Consider the following 14,375-nt stretch of genomic DNA (forward strand, 5'->3'; position numbering starts at 1 on the left):
CAATCTATTCACTTACATTCAGGTTGAAGAGAAATTTATGCTTCATTCCTTTAACTTACAGCCTCCCCATCCTACCTCTGTAAATGTAATCAAATATATTCATGCAGGTGAAAAGACAAAATTTCTTCTATCCTTTGTTAAGCTGCACCTTCCAGTTGACACATGGATACTTAATAGGGGCTTTTACATTGTACTTATTTGGTAGTGTGCATAACTTATATTGTTTTTTTTTTAAACAGATATTAAGAAAGATGCAAGAAAATGGATGAGTCAGTGCCAAGTGTTTTGAACTGAAGTATCATTATATAAACTTCAATAGGACGTAAACACTATAGAAACAAAACTACAGAACATACATGCATACACCCACATACCTTATGTGATTCTGAAGCACTTCAGCTGCTTCAACAAAATCTGTAACTGGATTTTAAGCATTTGAATTAGCATTCTTTTTTAAACTATTGAAATGTGTGGAACTGGTGATTCATGCACAGATTTGTTTATATTTTGAAAATCTAATTCATTCATAGGAACATGAGTGTTTCTTAACTCCTGAAAATTTGGAGTTCAGGTGATAATAGACTTCAGCCAGAATATTACTGGTGAATGAGTTGAACATATTCTAAAAGGTAGCAAAACTTTATGTAAAATGCATTAAATAAAATGCGATAGAAAGTATAATACCAGCTATTTCAGAAAATACCAGAATGAAAATCAATTTGAGAGTAATGGTACAATGCCATTAAAATAAAACTCACTAGGACGCATTGATATGAACGAGAAAAGCATGTTCAGTTTTCAAGGGATATTAAAACATAGCAGAGAAACACATAGCTATCAGTTATACCCCGTGAGGAAAATTATGTTTACATTTTTAATACATTAGAAATTTTATTTTAAATCACACACGAATGGGTTTTTGAAATAAACCTTTTTATCTTTGGCAGTCAAATTAGAGACCTGATCCACCTTTTTATGTTGAACAGATTTTTCAAAGTGGGGCTTTTAAAAAGATTTCTGCACACATAATGGCAATTAAAATGAATATCTGTCAAGAAGAAATAGGGCTCTTAAAAGAGATGAAGAAGAGTCCCTGATGTAGTCATCTGTGAAAAAGCAACCAACTTGAACAGGTTAACCATTAAAATAATGCAGGCAATTAACTCAGGTGGCACCACAAACAGAAGTAGGTCAGAATCTCTAACGTGGAATTTTTATTGTGAAAAAGCCTACTACCTGCTTCCCCCTTAAGTACTGTACTTGACTTTTAAAATGCTATCTCAGTATTCAGACAATGAAGTGGAAAATGTACTATATAGAGGAAGAACAAAAGTAAATATATTTAACATATCCTACCTTAGGCCGTTCAGGAACCAAATACAGCATTCTAAACGGGAAAAACTTCAGCCCAAATTACTTACTGGTGCTGGATATACCACCACGCCCCCCTCCCCCTGCACATTATTTTGTTTTTGCAGTGCACCCTGCTGTAACTAAAATAGCTGTGATTTTGTTCTTAAACTGTGAAATAACATATCACAAGAAGATCTGGTGTTTTTTTTCAGAAGATCACAGATCATGTAAAATGAAGGACTTTTGAAAGGAAGTAGCTTAGAAATAATTCATTGATATCAACAGTTCAAAACATCAAATTAAACAAATTAAAGCTCAAATTCAAAATTTTGTTTAAAATATGTGCTATTGATTATAGTTAAAATGAAGAATCTGAGGAATATGGAGAGGCTTTATTATCACTTCTGAGAATACTTTAGGCAATATTTGTCTAAAGCATTTTATGCAATATAACCCTACAAATTTAATGTGGAAATGGTATGAATTATAACACCGCCTTTGAAGGATCCACTTCTTCTTTACTTCATATATTTAAGTTTATTTCATGATTATTAAGTCCTTCCATCTCAATTGTAACTATGCTGCAAACTTGCACAATTAGAAAGTCTATGTAAAGAAGCAGAATCCAAGAACCAGCAACCCAGTGCTTGCTACCCAAGATTACATGTGGGTACAGAATGATTAGGGTTTATACCTGCAGGTCCCCTCTTGTTTGTTCAGAGATCCATTTTAGTAACCAACCACCAGTATGGGAACCTAACAGGAGCAAAATTTAAAAACTAGATTAGAAACCCATTTGTTATATGCAGCTGCAAAATAAGGGTTTGTTAGCAGTTTAGACTTCTGAAATCTCAGCCCAAAGGCTTTTCGAGAGGAAAAGGTCTGAGGGAAGAAAGTGCATTTTCACCTGTCACCCTTCTAGACACTTAGGTCAAAGTTGGCATAACTGACTGCAACTTGGGCAACAGACCCAGAAATTACTATACTGCAAACCAGGCTGCGAGCACAAACTGCTTCCTAGTAAGAGCTCTCGCACATGTTCACCTTGTTGTGCCTGACAGCAAGCAAGCGATAAGAGAAAGCTAATTGGCCACAGAGCAGCCAGCAGAAATTGAATTTACACTACACCTTACAAGGCAGTAACCTGTTCACGTGTCTACACTCCAACTGCCTGCAGCGCTCCACTGAACTCAGTAAGGACCAGAGGAGCGCAAATACCTGCCTAGGTGGAGCAAGTTGTAATATTGGACTTAGTCCTTTCAATGAGAACAGCCTGAATCAGGAAAATGTTGGACACCAGTAGCTTTAGAAAATTGTTAGGGCACAGTACACGGAAGTAAGATTAACTGCATTACTGGGGGGCTGTGTTCTAGGTAAGTGGCACCTACTGCCTGTCAATGTACTGGCATTTGTGGGATGTTGTACCTACAAAGATGTAGTTCTTCTCCTTAACAAAATATCGTACAAGTTTTGAAAAGTATGTTACACAACATGACACCAATGTATAAAATAGCACAAATAGAGGGATCATCTATTTAAAAGATAAGAACTGGAATTCTTAGAATTAAAAATGAAGAAATGTGACTTCAACTTCCCCCATTGAGCTATAATAAATGCTAGAAAAGTTGAAGAGTGATTATATAGCACATGAAGAAGCATTTCAAAATAGGGGAGCACCAACCAGTATTTTCAGTAATTTGGCTCTGCAGTTTTGACCCAGACACCTTAACCTACTTTTTTCATACTGGAATCATATTTAAGCGATTACTTGCATTTTTGTTGAAAAACATTTATAAAAACTGTTTTGATAAAAAGTTTATTTTATAAAGAAAATTCTATTTTCAAATCCTTTCTATCAGGCATAGGGCTTGTCTCTATTGTCTGTGAAAGGGGTCTTGCCATTGGTCTAAGTGGGAGCAATATCAGACTTAAATTTTGTGAAAATTCTAGTTCAAAACTGCTGTCTTGCAGTTTCTAATGTCCTTTGAAAGGCCAAACTTAAAAATGTGCGTGAAGCAATTACCTCCCACATTTCAGATCTTTCAATAAAAATTGCACATAAGGAATATTCTGAACACCAGACTCATTACAGAAGGGCTTTGTTATATTTTTTTAAATTTTGAAAAACATTTGATATTTGCATATTTCTAGACAAAAGTGTAACAAAAAATGACAGATTGGTCACCAATTGAACCAACATACTGTGTAGATTTTTTTTATGTTAGTAAAAGCCTATTCATTTTCTCTCTGCTCCAGAGTCTACTATGCAGCATTGAAGAGGTACAAACATCAAGGGTACCCTCTTAGTCATTCTTACATGGTTTATATTGTACTTATTCAAACCAGCAGGGCTAATTTCATTAAATGAGACAATGAAAGATGGTTTATCCTGTGTCTCACATTTATGCCAATATGGCATTTTCATATTCTCCAAATTCCAGAAGGTGCTGAAATATTTTAACTTGAATTAAAACTGAAGAGTATGCTATTGGGAGGTTTTTATTATGCAACTAAATGCTACAGATACAGTGAAATGCCACTTGTTTTTTGCAACTTTTTGAAGGGTTTCCATTATCTCCTTCACTTTTCTTCCAAGAGTCTTAATTTCAAAAACTTTGCATCTTTATCTGAAGAGCTCTTATTTATAATATTCAGACACTAGCTTCGTATTCTTCATTGCACTTTCATATTCTTGTGTTACATGCCTGTATTATGGTTGCAAGTTTATGTGAAAATGACTTGAATAAAATGTTTCAAGCGTTCAGCTTGTTGAAGTATTGTATTTATTGTAGGACTTCAACAAAAGCCAGATCCATCTCTCAATGAAAAAGCTTCAAAGAAAGTTGGATGTATCTGTATAGAAATGGGAAGGACAGATGTTGGACAAGTATTAATTGAAAGGTGGGTCTCAGAGTAAGAAGCGTCCAGTAGTTAGCCTTAGTCAAAGAGTCTCTTGATTTGAATTAGACTGTCTTAGAAATCAGCACAAATGCAGGATGTTGGTTTAATGATAGTGTTTAAGTGCCAAAAGGGCAGAAATTCAGTTATAAGAAAAGGCTCCATCTTTTTTAAACTTAGTCATCCCATATTTCTGCTAAACCGTTGTCTCAATCCGTAAAGGAATTGACATATGCAAGAGCAAGGAATATCAAGTGCTTGCATGTAAATGAATGTAAACACCACATTCTTGGAAAATGAATATGAGAACATGACAGAGCAGGTTCAGTTTAGGTAATTAAGCAGAAGACTTTTCAGTTTTTTTGTGAAAATACCAGCCATTTCATGCAAAATAGTAGTAAAAATTGCTTTTCAACATGATGTTATTAAAATCCAGCCTTGCTAGCAATTTCATAGTATCCATGATGGCAAATACCAAGAAAAATAAACAAATCTTTTTTTTACATGAAGCATTTCCATTTTTCTTCCTTTAACAAAAACTTTTGGGGAAACATCTTCTAACAACAGAACCCTGGTTTAAAGCAATCCTTATTCAGAAAAGCATGAACAAAATGGCTGATTTTCTCTTGGGATTTTTCTTCTTGTCTTTAGGTATGAGATATTTAAGTTAATTATGTTATTGATGTCTTACCTGTCTTCACAGTTATTATCAAACACAGTGCTATAGACGTGAGTCAGTCTTAGCACATAAAACCTCCCAGAGAAACAGGGAAAGACAATTTGTTTGCTAGCTGAACTGGCCCCCCTCTTTAGGGGGCGATGCGATTAATATGGCTCATGGTATTTATTGTTCTGTAGTTCTGACTTAGTCTCGAAAAAAATTTCATACCACGTTAGAAACAAAAAAAGAAAGTAAGATGTTGCAATGGATGACAAACTACCTCTCAAGCTACCTTAAGGCTTAACAGTGAAAGCATAATAAAATGACTTGCGGTTCATCTGGATACACACACTGTTAAAGATTACCTTACCAAATTAGCTCTCTCTGTAGAAACAGGCAGAAACCAATTTCTGTAGAAACCAATTTCAGAATTTCTGCTCCAAAAACATTACCCTCCTGGAAACGAAGTTTGAGCTATGTTAGAAAGTCCGCGTAATTTAGACAACTGCTTAACACATTTAACAGTTCTACCACCAACAATTTATCCTTCATGATTTACACTTTCTGAATACAAATCAACATTCTGCTGCCTTCTCCAATCTGCATGCTCCATGGATTAAATAGGCTGACGTGTGAAGTGTTTCCGCTCCCTTCACTGAGGGATTAATACAGAACAACATGGTTAAAAAACCCGAAATATTCCTTTAAGTAACAGGTTTTCAAACATTTAAGGAATATCGACTATAGTGCTACTACCTTCAGATAAACAGCACAATGACTGAGGAAAAAAAAAAGATGTATTATCTTTTAAAATTAATAAAACAAATGTAGAATTGCTAAAGATTTAAGCAATGTTGTGATAGCGTTCTTGTACTTTAACAAAATTATTCCTGTTTGAATACATTCTAGAGCTAGGAGCTTCAAACTAATTAAAAAAATTAAGTGCTAGTCCCAGAGCTCAAAGCTTACTCTAGATGGCAATCCACGTAAATAGAACAAGGCAGTCAAAACAATCAATGTGTTTACAATTAATGCAGAAACTATATTCAAATTTATTGAAAAGCAAGTACTCCCCTAGTTTCCAAACATCCACTACCCGAGTCTCATTCTGGACCTTGTGACCACGTTAAATCACTTGCCTAATATCACAAAATTAGGTAGCATCATTCTACAATTCGAAAACACCGTTCAAGTCAGGATGCCTCCAGCAGATGCATACAGCCAGAGGAGACAGCATGCAACATGGCTATGGAGGATCCTCTTGCACCTCTCCTGGGAAGCTTGCATGCTTGACTGGCTCTCTGAAATGCCTGTATACCAATGCACGCAGCATGGGGAATAAACAGGAAGAGTTAAGAGATCTGTGTGCGGTCGCAGGGCCATGATCTCATTGCAGTTACAGAGACATGGTGGGATAGTTCACATGACTGGGATGCTGTCATGGATGGCTATGTGCTTTTTAGGAAAGACAGGCCAGGAAGGCGAGGTGGTGGAGTTGCTCTTTATGTGAGGGAGCAACTAGAACGTATGGAGCTCTGCCTCGGGGTGGATGAAGAGCAAGTTGAGAGCCTATGGGTAAGGATTAAAGGGCAGGCTAACATGGGTGACACTGTTGTGGGGGTCTACTACAGGCCACCTGATCAGGAGGAAGCCATCGATGAGGCCTTCTACCGACAGCTGGAAGTAGCCTCACGATCACAGGCCCTGGTTCTCATGGGAGACTTCAACCACCCTGACATCTTTTGGCAAGGCAGCACAGCTAGGCACAAACAGTCAAAGAGGTTCCTGCAAAGCATTGATGATAACTTCTTGACTCAGGTGGTGGAGACGCCAACGAGGAGAGGTGCAATGCTAGACCTTGTACTAACGAACAAAGAAGGTCTAGTTGGAGATGTGAAGGTTGGGGGCAGCCTTGGCTGCAGTGACCATGAGATGGTGGAGTTCAGGATCCTACGAGGAGGGAGCAGGGCAATGAGTAAGATGGCAATGCTGGACTTGAGGAGAGCTAACTTTGGCCTCTTCAGGGACCTACTTAGGGGAATCTCATGGGACAGGGCCCTAGAAGGAAGAGGGGTCCAAGAAAGCTGGTTAATCTTCAAGCATCACTTCCTCCAGGCTCAAGAGCAGTGCATCCCTCTGAGGAAGAAGTCCAGCAAAGCGGGCAGGAGACCTGCATGGATGAGCAAGGAACTCCTAGCAAAACTCCAACAGAAGAAGAAAGTCTACAGAACGTGGAAAAGGGGACAGGCCACTTGGGACGTTGTCAGAGTGTGCAGGGATGGGACAAGGAAGGCTAAGGCCCAGTTGGAATTAAATCTGGCAAGGGATGTCAAGGACAACAAGAAGGGGTTCTTCAAATACATCACTAGCAAAAGGAAGACTAGGGAAAACATGGGCCCGCTGCTGAATGGGGCAGGTGCCCTGGTGACAAAGGATACAGAGAAGGCAGAGTTATTGAATGCTGCCTTTGTTTCAGTCTTCACTGCTAAGGCCAGTCCTGAGGAATTCCAGACCTTGGAGACAAGAGAGGAAGGCTGGAGAAAGGAAGACTCTCCCCTGGTTGAAGAGGATCAGGTTAGAGATCTTTTGTCCAAACTTGACATCCATAAATCCATGGGCCCCGATGGGATGCACCCACGAGTGCTGAGGGAGCTGGCGGATGTTATCGCTAGGCCACTCTCCATCATCTTGGAAAGGTCCTGGAGATCAGGAGAGGTGCCTGAGGACTGGAAGAAAGCCAATGTCACGCCAGTCTTCAAAAAGGGCAAGAAGGAGGAGCCAGGAAACTACAGGCCTGTCAGCCTCACCTCCATCCCTGGAAAGGTGATGGAACAGCTCCTCCTGAAGGTCCTCACTAAGCATGTGGAGGACAAGAAGGTGATCAGGAGTAGTCAGCATGGCTTCACCAAAGGGAAATCATGCTTGACCAATCTGATAGCCTTCTATGACGGAATGACTGGCTGGGTAGATGAGGGCAGAGCAGTGGATGTTGTCTACCTGGACTTCAGCAAGGCTTTTGACACTGTCTCCCATCACATCCTCCTAGGTAAGCTCAGGAAGTGTGGGCTAGATGAGTGGAGGGTGAGGTGGCTTGAGAACTGGCTGGATGGCCGAGCTCAGAGGGTTGTGGTGAATGGCGCAGAGTCAAGTTGGAGGCCTGTAGCTAGGGGTGTCCCCCAGGGGTCAGTCCTGGGCCCAGTCTTGTTCCATATATTCCTCAATGACCTGGAGGAAGGGACAGAGTGCACCCTCAGCAAGTTTGCTGATGATACTAAACTGGGGGGAGAGGCTAACACACCAGAAGACTGTGCTGCCATTCAGAGGGACCTGGACAGGCTGGAGAGGTGGGCGGAGAGGAACCTCATGAAGTTCAACCAAGGCAAGTGCAAGGTCCTGCACCTAGGCAGGAATAATCCCATGCACCAGCACAGGCTGGGGGTTGACCTGCTGGAAAGCAGCTCTGCCGAGAAGGACCTGGGAGTGCTGGTGGACAAGTCAAGCATGAGCCAGCAGTGTGCCCTTGTGGCCAAGAAGGCCAATGGTCTCCTGGGCTGCCTTAGGCAGAGTGTTGCCAGCAGGTCGAGGGAGGTGATCCTGCCCCTCTCCTCAGCCCTGGGGAGGCCTCCCCTGGAGTACTGTGTCCAGTTCTGGGCTCCCCAGGACAAGAGAGACATGGCACTCCTGGAGAGAGTCCAGCGGAGGGCTACCAAGATGATCAGGGGACTGGAGGGCATCTCTCCTATGAGGAAAGGCTGCAAGAGCTGGGCCTGTTCAGCCTGGAGAAGAGAAGATTGAGAGGCGATCTCAACGTGTACAAGTATCTGAAGGGGGAGTGTCAAGAGGATGAGGCCAGCCTCTTCTCCGTGGTGCCCAGCAACAGGACAAGAGGCAATGGCCACAAACTGAACCACAGGAAGGTCCATCTGAACCTGAGGAAAAACTTCTTCACTGTGAGGGTGACTGAGCATTGGAACAGGTTGCCCAGAGAGGTGGTGGAGTCTCCTTCCCTGGAGATACTCAAAACCCGTCTGGATGTGATTCTGGGAAATATGCTCTAGGTGACCCTGCTTGAGCAGAGAGGTTGGACTAGATGATCTCCAGAGGTCCCTTCCAACCTAAACGATTCTGTGATTCTGTGAAAGTACCCCAACACTTTCACTTAAGAAAGAATGACTGTGATGGAATTTTAATGCAATTAATTCCCCTTATTTAACTCAAACCTGCCTGATGGAAAAAACATTTCTGTCCATCTAGAAATCTCCACCCTCAGGATAAAAACAGCCTAACTGTATTTTAAAAGAAATTTAAAACATTTAAACTAATACTGACTCTTCTAAAAGATACTGAAAAATCTGCTGAGACTGTTTTATCAGTAAAGTTAAGGTGAAAATACTGTATATCTGAGTGCAGTCTAACAATGTCTCACAATATGTACCCAGAATGACAGCACTTCCATGGTACTGCACTGAACTGGAAAGTATGGTAGAACATGCAAAGAGATCTTAATCTAGTAAGGAAAGTTATTTTCTTTAGTGATTATCACTATAAAAATAAACTGGCTGTACTTTGAGAGGTCTCTGTCAAAACAGTGCAAAAGATGTAAGTCACACTGAAGTGTGGTATATACTGAAAATCTGTTATCATAACCAAGAGAAAAATTTCTGAACTTTATCAGGAAACTCCAGATAAATTAATCAGATTTATCTGTTCACAAAAATTGCTCAGTTGCACATATAAAAATATTATCAAGTCTTGACCATTGCTAATCATTTGTATAGTGCTTAGCAGCACATTAAGGCTGTGATCCAGGTGAGTCACTAAAATCAGCTCAAAAGCAGTAATAACAGATTAAAATATGAAGCAATGCCAGTAACCTAATCTCTCATTCATATCCAAAATATGTTATCAATTTTTTTTTTAAAGTAGGAACTCAGAAGTGTTTTTGAAGACAGGAAAAAAAAAAAAGAAAAAAAGATGTTTTGATAAGTCAGGCTTCCTCCAGGAAGGCTAGAAACTTGCTCGAATGCCAAGATAAATTAATGGCCCTAGATGTCTAAGTAACTGCAGAAAGGTAGTTTATATTCTAAACTCCTTAATTTTTTCTGGTATAATTGTAAATAGTCTTTTTTTTGAGCTATTTGCAATCTTTAACTTCTTGGTCTTTGCTATGAGTCAGTTCTTAAAATATGGAACTCATCTACCCAGAGAAAGATTAGCTGTCCATGAAGAAATGTTTTATAACCGATGACAGCTAACAAAAGAAATGTTTCTTGCCTTTTATTGGAACCAGAGAAGTTGCATATCAAACGTTTGGACTCTCCTTCAGCTAGGTTTTCTTTTCCTTTTTTTGTTATGATGTTAGGGACTAGCACTGGATTCTGAAGAACTTAAAGAGTATTTTGTATATATCAAGTAAATGGATAGCTTTTTCTACACAATATGATCCTTTCCCATAGAAAACCACAACAAACATATTTCCATGTTTTATTTTGATGCTTCTGCTCCTCAAGGTCTTCCTTTAGATCTGGCCTAGAATTTAATAATCTTCCCTTTAGTACAATAAGAACAACAAAAAAAGATGCCCTGAAAAATGAAAGGTTATTTGAAATTCAGATTCCTCCGAGTAGCTATATAATTCTGGGAGATGCTACTCCATTTTACACATATACTGACAGATACAGAAAAGAAAACCAAGAAGAGGGGTAAAGACATGCCTAGATCATAATAAATAAAATGAGCAACTGGAACATTTAGCCTGTAGAAACTTAATACGAGGATGGATGGATATCCATGGGATGCATATACTAAAATACAAGGAATACATGAGAGAGATGAGGTCCATACCAATAATAGGGTAACATGTCAAAGAAACCAAAACACACAAACAAAACAAAAAACCCACTGCATGCACAATCACCCAAAAACCCACACCCACCAACTTAAGCTTGTTCCTCTGATTCGACTCTAACATTGTCAGGCTCAAACTCCATGTGAACAGAAATTCCAAGTGGACTACGCAGAGGTATAATGCCATAACTATATTTTTAGACACATGCAGTAACTGTGTTACAGAGCAGCTGATTAGGAAATTGGTGCTTGACTCAGTCCTGAGTAGTATACAGAACACCACAGCTTGGATGAGGTAACCAGGGACCTCTGGAAATCACCTAGACCAACCTCCTTGCTCAAAACAGGATCAGCTAGAGTACATTGTTCAGAGCAGTATCCAGTCAGGTTTTGAATACCTCCAAGGATGGAGACTCCACAACCCCACTAGGCAACCCATTCCAAAGTTTGACCACCCTCTCAGTAAAAAAAAAAGTCCTCTCTCAAATTTAAACAAGATGACACGTATTTCAATTTGTACCTATTGCCTCTCATCCTGTCACTGGACACCACTGAGAAGGCTCTGGCTCCATTTTCTTTACTCCCTCCCATCAGGTATTTACCTAGTGAGATAAAGTCCCCTGAGCCTTCTCTCTATTCTCTCAGCCTCTCCAAATATGACAGATGCTCCTATGCCTTAATCATCCTCATGGCCCTTCACTGGCCTTCCTCCAATACGTCCATCTCTTTCTTGCAATGGGGAGCCCCAAGCTGGATCCAGCGCGGCCTCACCGCTGGTGCCGAGTAGAAGGGAAGGATCACCTCCCTCAACCTGCTGGCAGCGCTCTTCCTAAGGCAGCCCAGGATGCCAATGAGCTTGGCCGCGAGGAGGCATCGCTGGCTCACGTTCAACTTGCTGTCCACCACGACGCCCAGATCCTTCTCTGCAAAGCCGCTTTGCGGTCAGCCCGCCCCCAACCTCTGCTGGCGCGCGGGGCTATTCCTCCCCAGACGCAGGAGTCTGCGCTTCCCCTGTTTCCACTTCATGAGCTTCCTCCCTGGCAATTTCTCCAGCCTCTCGAGGTCCCTCTGACCGGCAGCGCAAACAACTGCTTTAGCGGCCACTCCTCCCAGGTCTGCATTGTCTGCACACTTGCTGAGGGTACCCGCTGCCCCACCACCCACACCATTAACAAAGATGTTAAACAGCACTGGCCCCAGGATCGACCCCTGGCGGACACCTCTCCGGACTGGCCTCCAGCTGGACTTTCTGCCGCTCCTCATGGCCCTTTGAGCTTGGCGATTCAGCCGGTTCTCAGTCCGCCTCACCGTCCTCTTATCTAGCCCACACTTCACCAGTTTGTTCTATGAGGATGTCGTGGGAGACGGTGCCGAAAGCCTCACCAAAGTCAAGATGAACAATACCCACTGCTCTCCCCTCCTCCACCAAGCTGGTCATTTCACCACGGGAGGCTAGCAGGAGGGTCAGCCGTGATTTCCCCTTCATAAATCCACGCCGACTACTCCCAAACACCTTCTTGTCGCTCATACGTTGGGAAAGGGGTTCCAGAATGAGTCGCTCCATCCCCCTCCCAGGGATCGGGGGGAGGCAGACCAGCCTGAGTCATGTCCTCAGGAACCTCCCCGGATGGCCAGGACTTTTCAAAGATCATCGAGAGAGATGACATCAGCCAGCTCCCTCAGCCCCCATGGGTGCACCACAGCGGGTCCCGTGCACCCATCTATCTCCAGTTTGTTTAAACGTTCTCTAATCTGATTCTCCTCCTCCACCGAGGGCAAGTCTTCCTCGCCCTGGAGTTTCTCACTGGTCCCCGGGGCCTGGGATTGCCGAAGGCTGCTCTCACCAGTAAAGAGCACAGTGAAGAAGGCACTGAGTACCTCAGCCTTTTCGGTGGCCTTTGCCAACAGGCTCTTGGCCCCATTCAGTAGCAAGTCCACATTTTCCCTAGCCTGCCTTTTGCTGCCCATATACCTGCTGCCCTTCTTGTTGTCCTTCATGTCCTTTGCCAGATTCAACTCCAGGGCAGCTTTGGCTTTCCTAACCCTGCCCCTGCACACTTCTAGGTCACTTGTCCCTGCTTCCACCTTTTGCATGCTTCCTTTTTTTGAGAGAGTTTAGTCAGAAGCATCTTGTTCATCCAGTAGGCCTCCTGTCACCTCTGCCTGACTTCCTGCATGTCGGGACAGACCATTCTTGAACTTGGAGGAAGTGATCCTTAGGAAGTGATCCTTGAAAACCCATCAGCTCTTCTGGACTTTTTGTCCCCATGACCACATTCCCAGGGGATTCTTCTAGCCAAATCCCTAAAGAGGCCAAAGTCTGCCTTCCTGATGTCCAGGGTTGTGATCCTGCTTTTTGCCCTGTTCCCTTCTCTTAGGATCCTGAACTCCACCTGTCATCGTCACAGTAGCCAAGACTGCCCCGACTTACCTCCCCAAACATTTCTTCCTTGTTCAATTTAAGGCCCAAGAGATCCCCTCACTGGCTCCTCAGTCGCCGCGATCAGGAAGTTACCATCAATGCTCTCCAAAACCCTCCTGAATTGCTTGCATCCTGCTTTGTTGCCCTGGTTCAAACATAACAGTTTGAATTCTACAATAATAAACCTAATCACTCAGACTGAACATTTATGTGTCTCTTTGATTGCTTCCACAAGTCCAAAGTTGTGCTATATTTCCAAAAGGGGAATCATATTAAAATGGAACAATCTCTTCAAAACCAGTTGATAGTTCAATTCTTGCAGATGGCATGGAAATATTTCAGGATATTGTACTGGGGGCATCGGCACTGAATAATCCTATTTTAACAATATGGATTTGAGAAAAAGCAAAAGAAAGCTAGCATGACTAAGTAGCAAGATTAGGGAGATTAGAAGAGAGCACCTGTAAAAAAGCTGAAGATACATCAGAAGATAGAGAACACCACACTACAGCAAGGTAAAAACACAGTAAGATAGGCCAGAAGGTGTCTGCACAATTCAAAGACTATCAAAACCACTAATAAATTTTTCTCAAAACACATCAGTAATGATGCTTGCCAGTGTCTGTAGGACCACAGCATTTGAGGAGAACCTGGAGCAGAAAGTCACAGCAGAAAAACTTATAATTTGCTCTGTAGTAGCTGTGGAAAAAATTGAGGTGGTTCCCACAGTGGAGATGGAAGTTGTAGAGGTTACAGAGCAAACAGAAAAAAAAATGGACAGAAGCAAATCACCAAGGTCAGATGATACTCACTCAGCAGTTCTAAAGAAAGTCAAGGCTGAAACAGCAGAGTTACTGACTGTGATACAGTTCATCTCAAAATCACACTGGAACCCAATCGTTTGAAGGCAGCAGATTTTTTGAAATTGCCAGTTTTCAAGTCTTGAAGGGATGATTCAGGCAACTATATCCTTGTAGGTCTAAGTCTTGTATGTCTGAGGCAAATTAGCAGAAAGAAGAGAATTAGGAACACGTAAATATAAGATTAGGGAAGAGTCAACATAGCTTTTACAAAGGGAAATCACACCTTAAAAGCTTACTGGAATTCCTTGAAGGGGTTCATAAGCATGGAAATCTAGATGGTAGCATTCCACTGGATTTTCAGAGGTCTTCTGACAAGATCTCTTGGCACAGG

The sequence above is a fragment of the Struthio camelus genome, chromosome Z (genome assembly GCF_040807025.1).
Source record: "Struthio camelus isolate bStrCam1 chromosome Z, bStrCam1.hap1, whole genome shotgun sequence".
Taxonomy (NCBI): domain Eukaryota; kingdom Metazoa; phylum Chordata; class Aves; order Struthioniformes; family Struthionidae; genus Struthio; species Struthio camelus.